This window comes from Acomys minous, assembly GCF_964271855.1.
Source record: "Acomys minous genome assembly, chromosome: 2".
Lineage (NCBI taxonomy): Eukaryota > Metazoa > Chordata > Mammalia > Rodentia > Muridae > Acomys > Acomys minous.
This window is the reverse complement of record NC_140484.1, coordinates 146,362,857-146,388,006: the sequence shown is the minus strand read 5'-3', so window position 1 is coordinate 146,388,006 and position 25,150 is coordinate 146,362,857.

Here is a 25,150-nt window from a genome sequence, read left to right as displayed (position 1 = left end):
CAACCCAATGTTGACAACCTCTTACTGACATTCTCCACCTAGCTGCCGGGAGGTTGTGTCCAGCAGGTTATTAAAGCTAGCCATCATAACAACACATACGCACACAAAAACACTGACACTCTAATGGTCATAATAGCATTGTTCACAACCCGTAAAAAAAATGGAGGCAACCCACATGTCCATACAATGAATAAACAGAGTAAGAAGTGCCCTGTCTGTGCACAGAGTGGTGGCCAGCAAGAAGACATGAGGACTAGTACACACGGCACCCTAAACAGACCTTAGGAGTCTGAGCAGTGACAGCAGCCAGTCAGAAACACGTTAACACTTCCGTGAAGTGTCTGCGGCAAAGATCACAGGGAGCCTCTGTGAGCGCAGGGTGTGAGGAAGGTTCTGGGTGGAAAGTTTCTTTCAGAGCGATGGCACTGCTCGAAGACCTAATGTGGTCATGCTCACACATCTCTGTGAACACACCAAAACCCATCGCCCTGTGTGCCCTGGATGGGAGAAGGAGATCAGTACAACGTATGCGTCTAATAAAGCTGTTACGCTGAGAAAGGTGCCTCCACCCCTGGCGTGCCCTTGATGTTCTGTATCAACTCAAGCATTCTTTCAAATAAAATATTTCAGCATGGAGAGATGGCTCAATGGGTAAAGAATTTGTCACACACATAGGAGAGCAGAAGTGTGAATCCCAGCACCCAAGTAAACACAGGGTGGGCATGGCAACCTAGCCGCAATCCCAATGCTTAGGAGGAGAGGTTGTGAGTCTCCCCCACCCCAAAAAAGCAAGCAGGCTAGGTAAACAAGATGAATTGGCCAGCTCTGGATTCAAATGAGAGCCCCTGCCTCAGTAGTAGATCATGTGGAGAGTGATTACAGGGGATTCCCAGAGTCACAGCCTTGGGTCATCACATGCACACACATACTCATGTGCAAGCACACAGGCACACACACACACACACACACACACACACACACACACACACAAACAAATGCAACTGACTAATTAACCAATATTAGTATATGTGTTTATTGTCAACTGTCACAATAGAAACAAACTTGATGAGAGTGGGCGGAGCCGTGGTTCATCCCTCTCCTTATCTTCAGTGTTGAAAAATGTCTGCACATACCAGTGCTCAACAGATAAGTGCCAATGAGGGAGTGAGTGAGTGAGTGAGTGAGTGAGTGAGACAGTGAGTGAGCAGGGAGTGAGTCAGTGAGTGAGTCAGTGAGTCCGTGAGTCAGTGAGTCAGTGAGTCCGTGAGTCAGTGAGTCAGTGAGTGCACAAGAAATTAAACTAATAAAATAAAATGTCCAGGCTCTACTGGCAGAGACGCAGATACAGCTTCAACATTAGTAGGTAAAGACGTAGCACAACAGTCATGTTGAAGTGTGCTCCCATCAGCCCCTGTGGGATTGAAGCTCCTCCCTCACGACCCACCCACTCCCCTGCCCTTTGTTCTAGGCTTTGTGCTGATGGGTTATGTTGCTGACTACAACAGGAGTGGTCCACACTGGCAGGTGCAGTCAACAGGAGTGCTCCACACTGGCAGGTGCAGTCAACAGGAGTGCTCCACACTGGCAGGTGCAGTCAACAGGAGTGGTCCACACTGGCAGGTGCAGTCAACCGGAGTGGTCCACACTGGCAGGTGCAGTCAACAGGAGTGCTCCACACTGGCAGGTGCAGTCAACCGGAGTGGTCCACACTGGCAGGTGCAGTCAACAGGAGTGGTCCACACTGGCAGGTGTAGTCAACAGGAGTGGTCCACACTGGCAGGTGTAGTCAACAGGAGTGGTCCACACTGGCAGGTGCAGCCAACAGGAGTGGTCCACACTGGCAGGTACAGTCAACAGGAGTGCTCCACACTGGCAGGTGCAGTCAACAGGAGTGCTCCACACTGGCAGGTGCAGTCAACAGGAGTGGTCCACATTAGCAGGTGCATCCAATAGGTGTATTTACTGGAAGAAATTTTTAATTTTTAATAATTAATTCACATTTATATCCTGACTGTTATTCCCTCACTCATATCCTCCCATTCCCACCCGCCCTCTTCCACCCCCTCCTTTAGTCCTCTGAGGGGGGCCTCCTCCCCCACGATCTGACCACAGACTATCAGGTCTCATCAGGATGGCCTGCATCCCATTCCTCTGTGTGGGAAGTGATCAAATGGCAGGCAACAGAGCTCATGCAGAGGCAGTCTGCGCTCCCGCTGCCCCACATGGAGAATGAGCTGTCCATTGGCTACATCTGAACAGGGGACCTGGGTTCTCTGCATGCATTGTCCTTGTTTGGTGCATCCGTTAGTGCAGGCCTCCTTAGATACAGATCGTCAGCCTTGACGGCCTCCTTGTGGGCCTCCTCACCCCTCCTCCCTTCCCCCCACTCTTCCACGCAACTCTCAGCGCTCTACCCAGAGTCCAGCTGCTAGTCCCAGCATCTGTGCCAATCCCTGTTTGGGTGGAGTCTCTCAGAGGACATCCATCTTGGGCTAAAATCCACTTATAAGTGAGTATATACCATGCATGTCTTTTTGGGCCTGGGTTATCTCACTTGGGATGATCTTCTTTCCAGTTACATTCATTTGCCTGCAAATTTCATGATTTTCTTGGTTTTGATAGCTGAGTAATATTCCATTGTATAAATGTAACAAAATTTCTGTATCCATTCTTTGGTTGAGGGACATCTAGGTTGTTTCCAGATTCTGCCTATTACAAATAAGGTTGCTATGAACATAGTTGAGCAAATGTCTTTGTTGTGTGGTGGAGCATCTTTCAGGTATATGCCCCTGAGTGGTATAACTGGGTCTTGATGTAAAGCTATTCCCAGTTTTCTGAGAAAGTTCTAGATTGATTTCCAAAGTGGTTGTACAAGTTTTCACTCCTACCAGCAATGAAGGAGTGCTCCTCTTTCTCCACATCCTTGCCAGCATGTGCTGTCACTTGAGTTTTTAATCTTATCCGTTCTGACAGGTCTAAGATGGAATCTCAGAGTCATTTTGATTTGCATTTCCCTGATGACTAGGGACTTTGAACATTTTTTTAAGTGCTTTTCGGCCATTCGATATTCCTCTGTTGAGAGTTCTCTGTTTAGTTCTGTATCCCATTTTTCAATTTGATTATTTGGCTTGTTGGTGTTTAGTTTCTTGGATATTAGCCCTCTGTCAGTTGTAGGGTTGGTAAAGATCTTTACCCAGTCTGTAGGTTGCCATTTTGTTCTCAACTTCATATGGAAAAACAAAAAACCCAGAAGAGCTATTTTTTTAAAATCCTGTATAAGAAAAGATCTCCTGGAGGAATCTCCATCCCTAATCTCAAGCTGTACTCTAGAGCAACAGTAATAAAAACAGTAATAAAAAATGGCATAGAAATAGGTTGGCTGATCAATGGAATCAAATCAAAGACCCAGAAATAAACCCCAAACCTACAGATACTTGATTTTGACAAAAAAGCCAAAACCATACAATGGGGGAAAAAAAGACAGCATCTTCAATAAATGGTGCAGGTCTAACTGGATGTCTACATGTAGAAAAATGCAAATACATCTGTATTGATGACCCTGCACAAAACCAAAGTCCAAGTGGATTAAAGATCTCAACATAAAACCAGACACACTAAATCTGTTAGAGGAAAAAGTGGGGAAGAGCCTTGAATGCATTGGCGGAGGAGACAACTTCCTGAACAGAATACCATCAACTCAGGCTCTAAGATCAACAATTAATAGATGGTACATCATGAAAATGAAAAGCTTCTTTAAGGCAAAGGACACTGTCACCTGGAGTGAATTTAAAATGTTGTTTGTTTCTTTTGGGCTGGGAGGCGACTCAGTTGGCAGTCCTTACTATTCACTGCCCGATCTTGGGTCCACCATGCCAAGTAAGAAGCAAGGTATGGTGGCACATGCCTATAACCCTGCCACTGGGGAGGCAGAGGTCAGTGGGTCCCTGAAGCTCACTGGCCAACCAACTTAGCCAAGTCATCAATGAGCTCCAAGTTCAATGAGAAACCCTGCCTCAAAATAAGTAAGTAAATAAATAAATAAATAAGGTGGAGAGTAATTGATAAAGATGCCTAACATTATCCTCTGGCCTCTACTTATGCATACTTATGTATAACATGGGCACATATGCACAGATAAATAACATGTTTAATTTAAAGTAAAATTACTGAATGCAAGGAGACATGTTAAATTAGATTTTGACTCAAAAATAAAAGGCTCTCAAGGGTACTAGTGTGGGGGTGTTCCTCAGTGGTAAAGGGACTGACTAGAATTATAAGGTGCTGTGTTCCATCCCTATCCCGGGGGGGGGGGGGTAAGGCACAAAATTTATTTTTAATATAAAAAGAAAATCAATGGGAACACATATAAAATCGTTAGGCAGTCACAGCTTAGTTAATGGCCGTGTGGTGGTGTTAACTTCATGGTTTCGACAAATATACTCAGGTGATACATGATGCTACTAATCTGGGGCGAGCCGAATGAAGGATGAATGCCGGAATTCTCTGTGCTATATTTGAGACTTTGCTACAAATCTAAAATTACTCACAAAAAAAAATATGTTAAAAAAAAAAGTATATGGCACCTGCTGAATGGCTTGTGGAAGAGCAGGTAACAACCTTTCTAAAATAAAGCAACGAAAGGCCCAACCCCCACCCCGCTTTTGGTTCCCAGCATGCACAGCGACCCCCGCACACATCGGGACAGAGCTCACCATTCCTACGGACAGTGGGCGCTCTGCACCTGCCCCGAAGACACATGACACAGAGGTCCTAGTTTGTGATGATGTGCATGTTCTGCGTCAGAAACAAGACAAAAATCGAAAACAGAAAGATCCTGGATACGGGACCTAAATAACCCAGATCTCAACAACAACAGGGCACTCTTGGGCCCAAACGCAAGCCATCACCTCCCAAATCACACGGATAAAAGCCGCGGGGAGGGCGGGGAGGGCGCTCCTTTGGCAGCACATATAGTGAAGCTGGAGCGATACCGAGAGGAGTAGCATAGCCCCTGAGGAAGGATGACGTGCCAATTTGTAAAGCATTGCACATTAAAAAAAAAAAAAAGAAAAAGCCTGGAGAGGGACTGTAAAGCTGGCTCAGATGTTAAGAGTACATACTGCCCATCCAAAGGACCCAAGTTTGGCTCCCAGCTCCACAGGGTCAGCTCACAACCACCTGTAACTCAAGCTCCAGAGAGCCTAATGCCATCTTCTGGCCTCAAGCACTGCATCCATCAACACACATAGGGTGGGGAAGGGGACATAATTTGAAATAATAAAAAAAATATATAAATCTTTTTTAAGTCATGGTAGGACTCAAACTCCAGCTCAAGGGAGCCCATGGTCCATGTTGTTTTTAACCAAGATTCCTTGATGGAAGACAAAATGGGGATCAAAGACCAGGATGAGACACACAGATCCTATTCCATCCTCCCAAAAGGAATCAACAAAGAGATGAAGACTTCGTTATTAGACTTGCAGGCTCAATCAGCAAAGCATGAAGTATGAGAACCTGAGTTTGGATCCCCAGAACCCACCTGCAAAAGCCAGGTGTGACACCCACCTGGAAAAGCCAGCTGTGGCACCCACCTGGAAAAGCCAGGTGTGACACCCACCTGGAAAAGCCAGCTGTGGCACCCACCTGGAAAAGCCACCTGTGGCACCCACCTGGAAAAGCCAGCTGTGACACCCACCTGGAAAAGCCAGCTGTGACACCCACCTGGAAAAGCCAGCTGTGACATCCACCTGGAAAAGCCAGCTGTGGCACCCACCTGGAAAAGCCACCTGTGGCACCCACCTGGAAAAACCAGGTATGACACCCACCTGGAAAAGCCAGGTGTGGCACCCACCTGTAAATCCCAGTGATGGCAAGACAGGACCACCAGAAGCTCATGGACCAGCCTGCCTGGCCTATATACTGAAGTTGTTGGCCATGAGGGATCCTGTAGTGGTAGCCCCATTCCTAAACCCTCACGCATGGCTGGCCACCTTGGAGTCTTGTAGTATCATCTAAGTGTGCTTAATCTAAAGATGTCCTTGTGTCTATAGGGAGAATCAGAAAAGGGGAGAAGGCAGAAGAGCTGGGTGTGGACAGGTCTGCGGTACAAAAAGAATGGGTTTGGAACATTGGCCGATAAGTTAGATATGGAACATTGAAGAGGGACTTGAACAACTAAAGGAGCATTGCCCAAATCTTGTGTTTGTTTATAGATACACAGTTCTCCCACCATCATCTGTTAGCAAGACTATCGTCTGTCTACTGCGTATTCTTGGTGCTTTCGTCAGCACTCAGGTGAACATAAACACTTGGTCTTACTTCTGAGCTCTCTGGTCTGTACTGTTGACCATGTCCAGCTCTATGCCAGCACCACAGTGATCTGACTACTGTAACTGCGTGGAATGTTTTCGAGCCAGGAAGTGTGAAGCCTCCAGTTTTGCTCTTCCTCACCAAGACAGGATTGACTGCTCATGGGACTCTGTAGCTCTGCATGAACTGTAGGATTTTTTAATACAGTAAGTGAAACATATCTGACAGAGAATGCAGTAACCCACATCTCCCACTGGATAACATGGCATCCTAACAGTACTCAATCTTCCAGAAATATTAACTGTATTCTCATTTGTTTGTCTCCTCTGATGTATTTCTTCAGTGCAGTTTATGGTCAGTATACAAATATTCCCATTTCTGCATGCTATATTTATTTGTTGTGTAAGTACACACACACACACACACACACACACACACACACACAATTTGTAATGTGTGTGGTCAAAGGACAGCTTGGGGAGAATTGATTCGCTCCATCTACTGTGTGAGTCTCGGGGATTGAACTTGGGTCCTCAGAGTTGGTAGCAGGTGCCTTTACCCACTGAGCCCTCTCACAGGCCATCACTTCCTTAGCTGATCAGTCACGAACAAGAGTATGTAAAGGGCTCAACAGTGTGAACCAGTATCACTGAATGAAAACCTCCGTGAAACATCAACTCAAAGCTGCCAGGGCAGCTATCAGGATTAAGACAAGAGTCGACAATTCACGCACACCATTGCTGGGAGTGCAAGGTGGTATAGCCACCTTGGGAAACAAAATGGAGATTTCTAAAACAAAATTTAAGGCTCTAGTTACCATATGACCCAGCAACACCTCATCTGGATATTTACCAAGGATGGAGATTGGGATCACAAAGAGGTGTTAGCACTCCCACGACCATCGCAGCACTAGCCAAAAGAGTCAGGAAGAAAACAGGACCAGGTGGGTAGGGAGTGTGTCACGTGCACGTGCAACAGGATATCACGCAGACCTGAAAAGGGAAATCATCAACATGAGATGCAGGTTAAACCTTGTGGACGCCACGCTAAGTGACGTAAACCAGTCACATAGGGACATACACTACAAAGAGGGTCTAAGGCAGGCAGAGCCAAGAATCAGAGTAGAGTAGTGGGTTCTAGGAGCCAGGGAGAGAAGTCGATCAGTCACTGATCAATGAGTGTAGGGTTGCAGTGAAGCAAGATGCGTTGCAGAGACCTGTCCTTAGTGCCTGGAGACAACAACACAGGAAGAAACGGGTGAAATTGTGTTTAAAGTATATGTCTTGGACTAGAAATATTCTGCAAAGGACCAGAGTTTGGTTCCCAGAATCCCCATCAAGCAGGCTGTAATTCCAGCACCAGGGGAGTCTGATGCCCTTTCTGACATCTGAGTGCAACGTCACTCACACACTCACAAATAAAAATAAAATAAATCATAATTTTTAAAATGCACACCCCATTCTAAGTGTCTTACCAGAATAAAGTATTTCAAAACTCTGCTTTATCGTGTGCCTCTCAGGATCAAGCACGCACCTAGTTGCCAGGTGGCAAGGGCGCATTGCCCAGGCTGAGTCTCACATTTACTTCGATTATGTGCTGATAAGAGAAAGGCTGTTCAGACAGCACAGGTCGCACCTAGCTGACCACCTAGATTGCTCCTAAATGTATCACTTCTCTGGTGGGAGCAGACGGGTCCCTCACGCTCTCCCTCTCGGGCAATATTTCAATAACACTGCTTTTTGATAAAGACACATACCTAGTCCTGAAACTCAATTTATCACAGTCAGTTGAGACTGGCATTTGGATTGGAGCTCCCCAAACTGCCTAATTAATGACACACATTATTGCCCCTGCTCTCCTAACTGAATGCAGCCCCCGAACCTTGGCGTGTTTTCCCAACGATAAAAATGCAATAAATGAATTAGTGTCCCAGGGGACCGTGGCAAGAACAAAGGAGAAGCCAAGAAAGATTGATGATGTCTCAACTAATTTTATGATTTATCGATCTCCACTTTGTTCATTTTGCAACGTGGGGGAGTTCATTTTTCTGTCAGGCCCACAGTGGAGTCACTCTTGCTAATAGATACGATTACCATCCCGAAACCGTGTTTGGGAAAATAAGAGTGGCTTTCTCAGCTGCTGAGCTCAGCAGTTGCCTTCTATTATGTCCCGGACCTGCTAGGAACCAAAATTGATGCTCTTACCCAGGGCTCTGCTGGACAGACACAAGCATTTTTCTCATTTTTCTTCCAAACAAGTTCATCTTTAAGCAAGTACAGATTCATGGTTTAAATTACTGAGTTGACACATCATCTGTTTTCAGTGTGGATATTTTTACAGCAGAGGCCTTTTGCAGGATCTGACAAAGCAGGAAAGGGGATAGAGTGTCATTGCTAACCACTTGGGCCCTGTGACAACAATGCTTTATGGATATACTTGTTAGGGCACAATACACACTGGTTTGGACAGTTCAGTAATTCCACTCAGCAAACATTGATTGGGTAAAAACTGCATCCTGAGTATTCTTGAGAAATTCATTCATTTAACAGTTATTTATTGAAGAGGATAGGTAGATCTGTGGACAGACAGACAGACAAACAAGCAGGCAGATGGACAGGTGATAGATATGACTATGTATGCTAGTAGATAGAAAGATTTTTAATAGATTTAAGATGCATAAGTAATAAATAAGGTAGACACATGATAGATAGATAGACAGATAGATAGATGAAGACAAAAATATGCATATCAATTGATAGATAAACTATTAATAGAATATCAATAACAGATAACTAAGTAGGTAGGTAGATGAAAGATAGACATAAGTGGGAGGAGAGAGAATATGTATTTCAATCAATGAATTATTAATAGAGTATAAATAGATTACAGATTATTAATGAAATACCAATACATGATGGATAGGTAAATTATTAACTGAATAGCAATAAATTATAGACAGATAAGTCAGTAGCTAGATAGATACTTGAGTTATAAAGAAAATTATTACCTCTTAATTTTTTTTTTAATTTTTAGAAAACTGTATAATGTGTGAAGAGATGCGAACTGGGGTCGTGGAGCGATGACTCTACAGCAGTTCCCTGTGTAATTGATCACAGAGGCTGATAGGCCACCTCTTCTTTCACCTGTGCATCTGTGGCTCTGACCAGAGTTGGGCTACAGGCCACTGGCTCTGCTCAGCTCTATGCAGGAAGTCTCTCGTTTCACTGGGACCAACAGCTTACCTGGGGCACGTTTCTCGGAAAACCTTAGCAAAACTGAAGTGAGCAACAGCTTGGTTCTACTTCACTGCAATTGTGTCGCGCCTACCCACATCCTATTGGCTAAAACAAGCCATATGGCTAACCCCGAATCATGGAGTAAGGAAATACATTCCATCCACCCACTGGAAGGGAGGGCAGGCATTTGGGGGTAATAACCCAAATTATCCCACAGAGTTCTGCAATCTTCAAACGGGATTCATGATGGATTTGAGAGCAGGAAGTTTCATGGTGAAGGCATGGGGTTTACTGAGAGGACATCAGACACACTGGCAGAGGCCAACCCTTGTTGGGCTGTGTAAACAAATGGCACCTCAGATAATACAATTTCAAATAGTCCCTATCCCTGGTAAGTGGAAAATGGATTGAAAGAGGAAAAAGAATGAAAAAAAGGAGTCCCTTGGAACACTAGTTCCAGGCCCAGATGGCCAGTGCTGGCTGCCATAAACTGGCCTAGTAACCATGGAGAAGGAAGTGGATTGAGGAACAGGTCATATGACAGAGACCCACAAGAAAGAATATGTGACCCTTGACCTCGATGATCTATTACATCAGAAAACACTGTACAGAGACGGCCATGATATGATGAGGTGTGAACCTTTTTTTTTTTTTCAATGCATAGGAGGATTCAGAGACACCTGTGACTTTTGCCTTAGCATCCGGGAAGTTCAGAGAGGTCACATTTAAGCTAGGCTCCAAATGTGCCATGTCATGTAGCACTGAGATGACGAGCAAGAGTCCTAACAATGAACGAAACAGGGTATCAGAGTATGACAGCCACGCCTACCGTGGCAGAGACATGCAGCAAACGCCATTGCATCTGCCTGAAAGTGGCTGCCAGGCAGTAGGTGGGGGCTGTGTGGTTTATTATTTGGGATCACTGCACCCAAAATGACTCCTTGACTTGCTACTCAGAGGGGCTGGAGATTGGAATAAAACTGCCTGCCCAGCAAAGGCAGAAGCCGAGGAATGAAAGACTTGAACACACATACCACCCCACGCCCTCAACTAGGCCACGGATGTTTGCTTTTGAGCTTGCCCATATGCAAAATGGGAGAGTTGCAAAGCACGAACGGGCAAGATGCATGGCACTGTCTAGACTCCAAATGCTCAGGGGACAAATAAAAGAATATTTAACACAGCAAACATGCCAGGATGTGAAATGGGAAAATAATTTCTGAAGTATTTTGCAACTGTGCAAATTTCACTGTTGGAAATGCAGAAATATAAAGTAAAATAGAAGCCACCACCATAATAACCTCCATTAACATTTTACACATCTTTCTATCCTGAGTAATATATTTTATGATGTACACATTCTTGTGCTCTGGTGTATTTATATACAAGTAAAATCACATCTAAACTATGAATTTTAATCCCGTTTTCCCCTCTTAATATTGAAGTATTTTTCTGCATCCACAAATTTTTACAAAGAGGTCTAATGATGTGAGAAATTGGGACTGATTTAATGAGGATGGAAAATTGAAATGTAAAATTATATATTTCATGTGATGCCAATTACATAAACATTTTGTGTTGATGGGCATGTGTGAGCTACGCAGTGGTACCTCTGTGTGAACAACCTGACTTGCCTTTGCCTTCTGAGATTTCAGGTGGGTGTCAATGTGTCATAAATATTTTTCCACATCTTCTTTATACTATAGAACAACCTTGTGCTACTGTTGCAATGGCAGGGTTGTGATGTTTTTAAACTTAAACTATAAATAAAACAAGAGGCAGGGCCAACTCCAATGTCTATGACCTTGTGGCCCCATAAGCAAAGGGTATGTTTACAACTCAGGGAACCCCCTCAGAATTGCACCCCCTTCCATGAAATAAAGACACAGAGGTCATAAGTCATGGGAAACTCCAGAGTCACCCCTTACCTCAAGCAAGGACATGAAGGACGTAAGTCATGGGACAGGCACCAGAGGATGATCTGGTCTGACAGTCTAGGTGCCTTCATCTTGGAAGCCAATACATACAAGGATTTGTCCACCTACAGGCTTTAAGAAGGCAGCACACACAGCAGCTGGATGGAAAGATCCCAGATGCTGGAACCCAGGGCCCAGGAAAACAGCAGCATCCAGGCTTCCCTCGGGTCAAGGGCTTGGCTTCATCACTCCAGATGGCAAAACCAGAACGAAATCTAAGTTTCACTCAGGACTGTCTCAAATCTTCACTCCCCTGACTCAGGTGACAAAACCACATTGACTGACATTTTCCTCAAAAAATGTTAAGGGACATGAAAGCAGCAGTCACCTGACACCATGAGTCAAACGTTGCCTGCCTCAGCTTAGGGCTAGCTCACAACACCTTTAGCAAGTCATTATTGCTTAAAAAGAAAGCCGGCTTCACTCAGCTTGACATTCAAAGCTATCTGCCTCCAACAACCAGCTTCACTTCTCTATTGTTGTATAGAAGTAGCTTCCAAGACTGAAACCTTCTGTCTTGGAGGAAAACTTATTAAAACAACGGGTTAAAAGGGGAGGCAAAACACCAGGACGTTCTCAAGGGAGGTCAGACATGTCATCCTACAAAGGAAGTTCCTTAAGCTCAGGAAGTAAACAACACAAGACTTCAGGAAATCCCTGAAACTGAGCAGAGTCACCAGCCTCCTTCCTCCCCAAGAGTATATAAGCAGTGTAAAGATTGCTAAAAGTCACTCTCAGACAAACTGAACTGCCTGAAAGAAGAAGAGACCAGACAAGCTGTAGAGAAGAGATTCAGACCAATGAAACTACCTGGAAAAGATACTCTCTAATCTGTTGATCCTGGAAGTAACCCCTCACTCAAATTCCTATAAGTAATAGCGATAAAATGTACTCATCAAGTTGGATTTTGGTAGAATCTATACTTTTGTAGGTCATTGTTTTCCTATCTTGTGTAAATATGCATTTGCTCACATCTTCCCAGGAATAGCGTCACACAATACTCATCACACACACACACACGCACGCGCACACGCACACGCACACGCACACACACACACGCACACACACACGCACACACACACGCACACGCACACACGCACACGCACACACACAAGCACACACACACACACGCACACACACACGCACACGCACACACGCGCACACGCACACGCACACGCACACGCACACGCACACGCGCACACGCACACACGCACACACACACGCACACGCACACACACTTTTAGACATACTGCCACACCTTGAGTGTGCCTTTTCTCTCTCCAAGCAGCATCTCATTCGTTTGCGTTTACACTGCTCCTTTTTCTTTTTCCATTTTTTAGGGCACTGGCATGCGTATGTGTGTATGAATGCTTGCGTGTGCACAGACAAACGCATCTGTGCATGGGCATCCAGGTTAACGTGTGACACCTTCCTCGATTGCTTTTCCACCTCATTCATTGAGGCAAGGTCTCTCAGTCAGATACAGATCTTTTTGATATGGCTGGTCTTGGCGGCCAGCTTGCTCTGGGGGGTCCTACCTCTGCCTTCCAAGCCTGGAGTTACAGGTGAGCTGCCATGTCCACACACTAGTTTACTTGGGCTCTGGGGATGCAAACACCGGTCACAATGACCTCCCGCTGCACTGTCTCCCAAGCTCTACCTATGTTGTTCTTTCCCTTTGAAATCCCTGTTCAAAGAGCCTTTGGAAAAACTCTGTGAAGAGCTTTGGTTAGACGGGTTCTACTTTGAACTACACCCTAATTACTTACCGACCAAAAGAGATTGGCCAAGTCCAGGCAGCACCCTTCTAGTGTTGACCAAAGAGTTTCCTCAAATATGGTTATTTCAGAAACTATCAAGTGCCATAGCTTCTCTGCTGGGCCAGTCCACCGCCTCATTTCCAGAGAGTGGCTTTTCCTACGTCTCCATCATTTTCTGCTCATGTATATTCTTACGTCCCAAAGCTAGTGTAATTGCTTCCCCCACTTCAGACAGCACTGGGCCCTATCCCAACTCTGATGTCTCTAGTTGTGTGAAGTTAAATCAACTGTCAGAACTTCAGTTTCCCCAGGTAGAAATGAGTTTCAGATTCAAAACTGGAAGAGTTAGTTCCATTTAAAAACAAAACAAAACGTCACCGCATAGTCTCAGGGCAGTGCCCAGTGCAGCAGCGGCGCCAGAATTGGAGTTGGAGTTTCTGCCCCTCTGGGGTTATGGAGAAGACAGAAGTCCTGGGCCCCAGAGGTCCGTATCTAGAGACCCTGCATGACCCCACGCCATTGCTAACTACACACACAATCAGCACAGTTGGCATTTGGTAAGCCAGCCCTCACCGCTCTCTCTCCACCCTTGGGCAATGTTACAGATGACACTCAGTCTCTTTCCAAGCTCGGAGCTTTCAGAGCAAAAGGCCTTTTTTTTTTCCTACTCCCTAGGCACCCGGTAGCAGCCATCCTTTGTGTCCCCAGCAAGGGGATTTCTGAAGCCAAGTGGGATGGTCTTCAAGGACCATTAAGAGCCCAGGAGGCAGGTTACATACACACTGTCTAGCTGACATTGGCCTGGAGGACAACAGCACACCCATGGCAGACGCACTGCCACCCACAGAACACCCACAGCCTAGATCAGCGTGCACCTCTCATTGACCACCTAGTGGGACTACAAGATTTCACTCCCAGCAAGGCACTTTTAACAGCGGGATGCCGAGGTAAAAGCAGGCCTTGTTGGGAGGGGGATGGGGGGCGGCAGCCAAGTGAGGGCACAGTGGCTGCGGTTGAGTGACATATCCTATATGAAGTTGATTCATGTCAGAGCAAATCTGGGCAGGGACCAGCTGATTCAGGCAGTTAAGTTATTGCTCTGCCAGCTTAATATTTTGCCATCTGCTAACCGAAGGCTCTGCTGCCTGCTGGGTCCTATAAAGACTTTTATTTATTACATTACACATGGCAACATCTGCCACTGGATGAGGCTCTGCTCGGTGCCCTAATTAAACAAACACACACTCCAGCGACGGCGGAGGGCCTGGGCTCGTGGCGAGGGAGCCGAACTGTTTGCAGGCTGTTAAAAACTGCAAGTGTCCCATCCAAGCTTTCAAGGCAACGCATGGGGCATCCAACTCCCCACCCCCTTGCTGGTCACTATGGACTTACAGGCCGTTAATTATAGGCTGGCGTGCTGGCAAGATGGCCCAGCAGGTAAAGGTGCTTCCTATCAAGTCCGGCAGATGATTCCCAGAACCCACATGGCGGGAGGAAGGAATGACTCCTGAAAATTATTCTCTGGCCAGAGCACCTGTGTGTCTGGGTTTTGAGTTTCTACCTCCTCCAGCCTCCTTTGTTCCCAAACCAAAAAAAAAAAAAAAAAAAACCTTGGATTTTTAGGAGCTGGCTTGGCCAGTTGCCAGAATTCCTGGTTTCTGTGTCCTGCTAGTCTGTCTTGTGGTCTCTCGCCTTTTGATCCTCCCATCTCCGTGTGTGTACTCAAATATTCTAAACAGCCCATCAAAACAGGAAACCTGACTGATGAGGGCAATGAGCTCTGAAATTTCCATTTGTTCTTTTCCATTCACTTATGCACTCAATACGGATCTGATGAGCACGCGCTAGAAGGCCCAGACACTAGCAGGTTAGCTGATGGGCTGAGTGGCCATTTCTGTCACGGAAAGGCCCTGTGGCCAGAGATCGAGAGGGCAGGTGGGGAGGAAGAGCATGTGGGTTACAAAGGCATGTGGAGCTGTGGATGTAGCCCAGCGGGTGGAGGCCTTGCCCGTCGTCGTCTCTAGATCCCTGGGTCCGATCCCCAGTACTGCATACACTGGGTATGGTAGTTCATGGAGACTGGGAGTTCAAAGTCATCCTCAGCTATAGATCAAGTTGGAGGCCAGCCTGGACTACAAGACAGCAACTGTACAGCAAGTGTGAGAAGCCAGGCAGTCCTGTGGGCAAGGAGGTTCTACAGCCCTGCCTTACCTCAGACCCAGCAGCTTACAAGTTAAGACTTCAGAAGTATGAGGCGGCTAAAATTACCAGGCAAAAAAATCAAGTCACTAGAAAAATCTCAAGTTGCACCATCCCAAGGATCTAGAAGAGAATCTGTTTTTACCTTCCTCCGCTTCAAGAAGCTGCCTATATCCCTTGTGGTGTGGCCCCTCCCCTCCATATCTCTCTCTCTCTCTCTCTCCCTCTCCCTCTCCCTCTCCCTCGCCAGCCCTGCTTCTCCAGACTGCTTTCTGAGGCTTCGTGGACTGATTACACACAGATATTCCAAGGTAATTTGATGTTTTCAGGCTATAAGCTTAGGAGCCGATAGCAGCCACTCCATCTCTGCCCTTTGCTCAAAGGTGGAACGTAGTTACGTGCTCCGTGGGCTCGGGTGCAGACATCTGGGAAAGCCTTCACTCTGCCAGTCACAACTGGCAGGAAACTTTCCATCTTTCTGAGATGTGATGGTGAAAACCAATCACAGGCAGAAATAGGAATGTTGGATCCAGAGTCGGGCAAGAACTCTATGGTCACAGAGTGGTGGGAGGTTAGCCACGAGCTTCAGGGAGTCACAGACTATCAGAATATTATGACAAGAGAAAGGATTCTGAAATGAATCCAAAGAGTCGCCAGGGTCAGACTATGTCCAGCCTTGCACATCTTGCAGAGGCAGCTGACACATGCTTTAGAGTCTAGACCTGGAGTGTGTGTGTGTGTGTGAGAGAGAGAGAGAGAGAGAGAGAGAGAGAGAGAGAGAGAGAGAGAGAGAGAGAGAGACTTTTATTTACCATGTGCGTGTATGTGTGTGTGTGAGAGAGACTTCCATTTACCGTGTGTGTGTGTGTGTGTGTGTGTGTGTGTGTGTGTGTGTGTGTGTGTATGTGTGTGTGTAGAGCCATGCATACTCATGTGGAAGTCAGCCTGGGTTGGTTGGTCCATTGCTTTCCACCTTATTTGATGCAGGGCCTCTTTGCTGTCACTGTACACACAGGACTAGCTGGGTGAATGTCCATGGACTCTCCTGTCTCTACCTCCCATCCCATCACACAAGTGCTGGGCTTGCCTTGAGTCCTGCCCAGAGTTACATGGCCTTTGGGGACTGAAATCGGATCCTCACACTTATGCAGCAAATACTTTACCTACTGAGCCACCTCCCCAGCCCACAATTTTGTGTCTTTTTTTTTTTAACCAGACCTTGGCTCAGAATCTTTAAATATACCATCTCATTCAATTCCTTTTTTAAAGTGCATAAAATATGCATTGTGATCCTCATTCCAGATGAGGAAGTGATGATTTAGCAACATATGAAGATGGGCTGTAAGCCCTGACATGCCAAGCCATGAGTCCCCTGTCTCACTACCACACGTAACATGTCATCAAAATTATTTCCCTTCTGTGGATTTGTGATTGTAGAGGACACTCTTGTCTTCTTCTTTCTGCAACCAGATAGATACATACATAGATGATCAATAGACAGATGGTAGGTAGAGAGATAGATAGATAGATAGATAGATAGATAGATAGATAGATAGATGAGAGATTAGACAGATAGATGAGAGATTAGATAGATGATGTAAAGGTAAATAGACAGATGGTAGATAGATAATAAAGAGATCATGATAGATAGATAGATAGATAGATAGATAGATAGATAGATAGATAGAAAAAAGTACAGTAATACTTGATATATAGAGAGCGATAGATGACAGATACATAGATTAAATAGATTATAGACAGAAAGTAAATGAAAGAACAGATAATAGATACATATATTATAGGTAGGCAATACATAAATTATAAATAGATAAATTATATTTAGAATATTGGTTGATGAGAGAGAGAGGTGACAGATAGCTATAAATGATAGAAACATAGGTAGATGATAGATTGCTAGATGGATAGAAACGTAAGTACATAGGTGATTGATAGATGACAGATAATAGGTGATTGCTTTAACAGATGATAGATAATCCATGGACTCTGAAGAGCCCACCCATGCCCAGGAATGCCCCAGTGAGCTTATGTTTTGTGTGTTAATGCTTCACCAAATGACACACAGGAAATTCCTCCTACTTTGTCATCAGTGAGATGGAGCCTAAGGTCTCCACTCCTGATCATGCTGGTAGCTGGTCTAAGTAGCTAGAAAAAGAGACCCAAATTCAAAGTAGCTCAAGTAAAGTGTGCCTTGGTCCTCATCCTCAAATGGATGTAGCAGGAAATAGTTCCAGGCTGTCATACTTTGCAGTTATTCAGGGATATGTCCCTTCCCGTATGCTTTTTTCCTTGTTCCTGGAATGTTGAAGCAGGCTTATCAGAATAGCATCAGACTCTAGCTTAGAGGGGAATGGATGGGCTGCAAACACATCCCTTCAGGTGCTGGGACCTGAGACTTCAGGCACAACATCTGTGCATGCCCCACAGGCAGTCAGCCACATGCTGCACATCTGTAAGAGAATGTCTCGCCTATGTGGGCGGACAGGGACTGGATAATGCATGTGGGGGGAAAGGGAGGGAGATATTAATACTGGAATATGATTAATTAAAAGGGATGATGGCTCCTTTGGTTTGTCTAGAGTCTAACACATCCTTGCACATCAGAAACTGATTTAAAAATTGTGCAACCAAACCATATATGTGTGTGTGCATATCTAGACGCATGAATAGATGATAGACAGACAGATAGATGATAGATAGATAGATAGATGTGTGTAAGGAGAAACTCTTTGCCATGTCACACCTATGGGTGTCAGTGGACAGAGAACTCCACAACTTTGTGGAGTCAGTTCTGTCCTTACACTTTGACATAGTTTCCAGGTGAACTCAGGTCCTCGGGCTTTTGTGGCAAGTGCCTTCACCGGTTAAAGCCATCTTGACAGGCCTCTTTTCAAAGAGAATGCTTATTCCTTGACAATTTCACACACATATATACTTTACATTGACCATACTGCCGAGTTGCCCTCCCTTCTCCCCACCCACTACTGGGAACCCCCTTTTCTTCCTAACAAACTCCCCTCTACTTTCACATTCCTTATTGTGAGGTCAGGGGTCTTCCATGGGAATTGGGGTGGGATTATTGACTGGAGCATAGGCCACTTACCAGTGACGGCCCCACCCCTAGCAACCATCAACTGCCAATGGCTCCTCAATGAATATGGAACCACTCAGCAGTGTGCATCTGGCCACAGCTGCGGTGAGTTCATGAGTGCAGTGGCCAGGTCATGTCCAGAAGACCAGGTGGCAATACTCCTTTCTGTCCTCAGGCTCGTCCATCCGTCCCTCCCACTTTCCCATGGTGCTCCCTGAGCCTCACAGGCACTGACATGAGTGTCTTGTTTAGGGCTAAGCACCCAACAGTCACTTATCCTCTTGGGACAGTTATATCTTCTGCATTAACACTGTCCACTGCAGTAAATAAATAAGTCACTGGCTGGTGAGAGGGTGAGGGTGTGAGAAGTATTCATCCATGGATATAAACACAGGTACAGAAGGCAGGCAAACACACAAAGACAAGAAATGATAGGACAAAGCTAAGCAATGGGTCTTTGTGGAGGAGTGGGAGATGGAAAGGGATAGATGATTGACATGCCAGTGAGTCCACTAACACATATTTTTTATACTTAAAGTATTATTTATTTCCATGTATGTGTCTGTGTGTGCCTGTATGAGTTCATTTCACTTTTTTTAAAAAAAAGTATGTTTATGAGCATTTTGCCTGCATATATATATCAGTGCACCATGTGCATACAGAGGCCAGAAGAGGGCACCAGATACCCTGGAACTGTAGTTACAGGTGGTTCTGAGCCACCATGTGGGTCTTGGGAATCAAACTTGGTCCTACACAAGACCATTAAGTGCTCTTAACCACCAAGCCATCTCTCCAGCTCCTAATACAGGTGTTTTGTTGTTGCTATTGTTGTTGCTAATGAACTATGTAGTAATGCCCTTGGTCTTCACCTTGCTCTGCAAAATTATATATATATTCTTTTTAGTGTTTTTTATTTGAATATATAATACAGTGCATTTTTAATCATATTCTTTCCTCTCTCCCAACTCCTTTCAGATCCTCCCCTCCTCTACTCGCCCTACTTTATGATCTTTTTCTTTCTTAAAAAAGAAAAAGCCACTTTTAAAGAAAAAAAAAGAAACAAACAAACAAACAAAAACCATGGAGCCCTATTGTGTTGGCAAGTGCTCCTGAGCGCGGGACCTGCCCTGGAGTGTGGCTGGCTCAGGTCCTGCATTAAGACCATCTGAAGTAAAATCAAACAAATGGAGCTAGGGAGACGCCGTCCTGGGAGCACAGTCGGCCCTGACAAATACCTGCTTAGATTACATCCCAGAAATGTGTTCACCTTGGTGAGGCAAAAAGGGGGAAGCTCAACCCTTGAATACAGCCAGGTGAAAAGAAGACTAAATCCCACCATAATGTGGTGTACAACGCAGAATAATGGGCTTAGTGCAGTGGAGGGGTCATAAAAACCCGCTCTCCAGCCCTGGGCTGCAGAGTCTACGGCTCTGGGCAGGAAGCAAGCCTGGAGCCACTCTGGGCTTTGGGCTGTTTAACCATGATGGATGATCCCATAAGGCAGCAAACAAGATCAGTGGAATTCATTCATTTGCCGGGTGCCCTGGGAACTCTTTGATTTCCCCCAAGACCTGGCTGCCTCCTTCTGTTATTGCTGAAAGCAGTCAGTCCTCACCACACAGACTAACAATGAAGTAGGAGACGGACCCCAGGTCTAGTCACAAAGGCTAGAGGGCAGGCACATCAGGGGGGGTCTGGGGAGACGGCGTGGTGGGTAAGGTGCTCACTACGCAAGCCTGAGGACCTGGGTTCACATCCCCAGGACCTTTGTAAAAGCCAGGTGAAATGGAGCACGTCTGTAACCTGGAGAGCACTGAAGAGAAGACAGGGAGGTTTTTCGGGCTTGCTGGGCAGCCCGCCTAGATGAATCAGGGAGCTCACAGTTCAAAGAGACTCTGTCTGAAAAAAAACAAACAAAGACAGACAGAGAACGATGATAGAAGACACCTGGCACTGACCTCTGGCTTCCACATGGACACACACACACACTAACACACACACACACAGAGAGAGAGAGAGAGAGAGAGAGAGAGAGAGAGAGAGAGAGAGAAATGTAAAGAAAAGGCAAGCGACCATGCCTCACATTCAGCCCAAAGGAAACAGGTACAGCACAAGCCTTGCACAAAAAGACCCAGGGTTCCATCCCCAGCACTGGCAAAAATGGGGTGGCAGAGACAACACAGGAGTGTAATCCCAGACGAATGCCAGAGGTGAGAGCTAGAAGATCGCCCTCAACCTGGACTATCTCCAGACCCGGCCTGGTCTTCCTTAGACCAGTCACAAAAGACCAAAGGAGCCACGGAGTGGTGGGTGTGGCTGTGATGGTTCACCAGAAGCCAATCCCGCAGCTGCAGCTGGGTGCAAGGCTCCATCTTCCCTTTCAAAGCTTGTGGAGCACACAGCAGGAGGGGCAGGCCCGGAGTGCAGCAGATGCCCCACAGTATGTTTCCTTTCCATAGGGTGCTCGCTTCATATCTCCACCCTGCCCCCTCCCCCATTTTAAACAAAGCAGAAAAAATGTAATCGTGAGTGACAGGTGGGGTGGGAAATGCCATTTTAAGCCACCACTGGCGGAACTGCTCCTGTCCCTGAGGGAGAGATGCTATTTCTCTCCAGACTAAATATATTTTCTTTAGCAAAATGCTTTGATAGGCAGCTTTGGTTATGAAATGTGAGTCCCCCAGGGCACAGTTTAAAAGGAGACAGTGAAACAAAGAGATAGCAGGACGGGCTCAAATCAGGAAAATGAGCCAAGATGCCAAGTTTTGGAGGCATACAGGGACCTGGGGTGACGTTGCAACCGCAAGCCCGCCTCCTCCCAACAACCCACATGCCCTCTGCACGGCTCCCTCACAGGTGTCCTCCTTCATCTGAGGAGCAGGGAACTGCTGACTCCCAGTGAACCGCTTTTTCTAAACATTGTAAATCCTTCTCCCAGGGGTTCCATGGGGAGGGGCGGACTTTACAATCCTCCGAGGCATGAAAGAAGAACTAGCCTGGATTTCTCTCTTTCTTAAAACCTAGGTTTGCATAGCCTAGGGCATCTCTGAAACAGGCTGCAGACCTATGACAAGTTAGACTTCTGGGAAAATATGGGGGTGACTCTAGCTGAGACACCCCCCCTACTGGCAGCAGATGTTGAGACTGAAGAGGCCACCCTCTAACCGGATGGGACTCCTAGCAGAGGGAGGGGAACACCAACCCACCCACAAAAACTTCAACCCAGAGTTTACCCAGCCTACAAGATCTGCAGGGATAAAGAAAGAGCAGAGATTGAGGGAATGTCCAACCAATGCCTGGCCACACCATGCTAGAGAGCCAACCCCTGACACTATTAACGACACTCTGCTACACTTGCAGATGGGAGCCTAGCATAGCTGTTCTTTAAGAGGCTCCACCCAGCAATGAATGGAAACTGATGCTGAGACTCACAGCCAGACATTGAGCAGAGCACCAAGAGCCTTGTGGAAGAGTGGGAGGAAGGCTAGAAGGACCTGGAGGGAACAGAAGACCACAAGAAGACCAACAGAGTCAACTAACCTGAGCCCCTGGGGGCTTGTGAAGACTGACACACCAACCAAGGACCATGTATGGACTGGACCTAGGCCCTTGACACATATGTACCAGATGGGCAGCTTGGTCTTCATGTGGATCCCCTAGTAAGGGGAGTGGGGCCATCTCTGACATGGACTTTCTTGCATGCTTTTCTGTCACTTCCTTCTGGTGGAGCTCCCTTACCAGGCCACCATGGTAGAGGATGTACTCAGTGCTGATGGGACTTGGCATGCTGGGACGGGTAGTTAGAGGGGACTCCTCTTTTCTCAGAGGGAGGGGAGGGGAGGCATGAAGGAGAGGGAGGGAGGGGACTAAGATTTGGATGTAAATAATTAATAAAAAAATAAACAAAATAAAATAAACCAGGTTTGATCTTTTCAAAGAAAACACTGCACAGCTTCTTGTGGGCGTGTTTGAGCCACCAGCAAGGTGACACTTGCACTCTGGAGCCATTATTACCTAAAACAAGGATTTCTTTAACCCAACCCTGAGTTACCAAGACTGTGGCAGCTGTCCCCTAAAGGGGCCAATGACCAACAGGTGAACAGAGTCCATTCCCCCTTGAGAGAAAGGAGGTAGGACACAACTTCCATCATGCTGTTCAGAACAGTACACAATTATAAACTTACCTCTACTTCTAGAACTTTCTATTTAATGTTATCAGACCACAGGTGAGAAAGGCTGGGTCCCTGCTCTATCAGGATCTCAAACACTATTGTATCTACAGGTTCATTGTCTCTCCTTGTGAGACTACAAAGTCAGGACAAGCAGGACTGGAGTAGTTTTTTATTATGTTCTACTTCCCAGAAGAACACCTTAGAAGATAGTCAACACATTTTTCTTCAATAAATGATTCGGAGAGAATCATGGAATAGTGAAACAAACAGCAGACCAAGAAGAATGAGGAAGTCTGAGCCTTTAGGTTATTATACAGCATTAGTGCAGCAACAGCTGACACAAAAAAAAATAATGCTGGCTGAGTTCAGATGGGGTACAAGTCTCACTCAAATTCTACAACCAGTTGAGGTTTTAGACTTGGACAAGCCTGTTTTTAATCCTGTCCTCAAATCTCTGAGATTTTCCTCTAACTCTGTAAGAAGCAAAATGTTGTTGTTGTTGTTGTTGTTGTTGTTGTTGTTGTTTAGTTTTGGAGGGGGTTGTGTGTTTTGGTTTGATTTTTTTTGAGACAGGGTTTCTGTGCAGTCCTGGCTGTCCTGGACTCGCTCTGTAGCCCAGGCTGGCCTTGAACTCACAGAGATCTGCCTGCAGTAGAACCACTGTGTGACTGAGCTACACCATTCCAGGCGTGTATACCGAAGTGGGCATACCACAGAGATGCCTGCACACCCATGTTTGTCGCTGCATTCCTCAGGACAGCCTGGAATCAGCTTAGCTACCCATCAATAGAAAAACGTGAAGTATCTACACAGTTGAAGTTTACATTCAGCCATACAGAAGAATGAAATCATGGCATTTACAGGAGAATGAACAGAATTGGGGATAGTTGTGTTAAGAAAAATAAGCGAGACTCCAGAAGACAACTACAGCATGTATTCTCTCATGTGTAGAACCTGGATTTGTGTGTCTGCATACGTGTGTGTGTACATGTGTATGTGTGTGTCTGTGTGAGCCTGTGTGTGCTCTGTGTGTGTGCACTCATGTGGTGAGACTAGAAAGCCGACCCCTGCAGGAGAGGAAGCAGTCTTAAGATGGAGAAGGGGAAGAGAAAAATGAAATGCACATGACGTGAAAGCAGAAGAGGACCTTTCTGGGGGAAGGCAGCAGTGGGAGGCAAACTAGAACCAAGCTTCTTGGCGTACGTGTTTGAAAAGGCCATAACAGAGCCCATTAGTGTGTATGCTAACTTTAAAATTAATTTTTAAAGAAATAAAAGAACATCTAAAAGGAGGGAGGGAAGGAGAGAGGGAGGGAGGGAGGGAGGGAGGGCCATCAAGTTGGTTCAGTGGATAAAGGTGCTTGCCTGCCACCAAAGCCTGATGACCTAAGATTGATCCCAGAACCCACACGATAGAAGAAAAAAGTGACTCCCACAAGTTGCCCTCTGACCACCACATATAGGCTGTGTCACACACGTGCCCACAACAGACACACTAATTAATTGATTGATTAAGTAATTAATTAAAATATAGGCAGAAAATCTATCCAGTGAGCTAAGAACATAAAAAATTCAGAAAGTCAGAAGCACTTCAGAGGAGAAACAAGCAAGTAGAAGAGAAAAATAACACCTCAAATTTTACGAACCAGCAATAGCTATTTGTAGGCTACCAGAACAGACTACAAACTCCAGGAGTTCAGACACAGCAGACCCCAGCCTCCCAGCTGCCAACACTTCCCCACTGCTCTTCAGCAATGCTTAGGGTAATACATCAAAACCAGGGGTCCAGTAAGGAGATGTGAGGAGACCTCACCTCCAACCTCCAAGCCCCCACCCCATCATATGCAGTATCTCTGCAAAGTGTGAGGTTAAGACTGGAACGGGAGAACTGACCTAAATCCACAGTTGCACCAAGAGGTGGTCCAGACGAACAGGGATGCCCCCCAAAGCCTGCAGATGTTCGCCTGGCAACATCCGGAACAAGAGAGGTCCTCGCCCCATCTAGACACCCCACACTTCACCGAGCTGTTCCTTTAGAGTGACCAAAGCAGAGAATCAAGGTTGAGTAGAGCAAAGCGTATGGGGCCAAGAAACAGAGAGGCCGAGTTCCACATCGTGATGTGCGATTCCCACCCAGGCCGGGATGCCCAGTCCCAGCTTTGAATTACAGGCAGATTCCTAGAATCCCAAAGGCTAAGATCCCAGGCCCTGCTAGCAGGAAGAGGACGACCCACCGTGAGAGTATTTAAATCCACAGGTAAACTGGACAAAGGTGAAGCTGTGACAGCCAGAGCCTGAGCTGAGGCGGCGTTGGATGGACTCAGCTTCTGCTAGGATACAGAACAGCACGGCGTCTTTCTCTACAGTAAATACAGTTTACGATCTTCAAC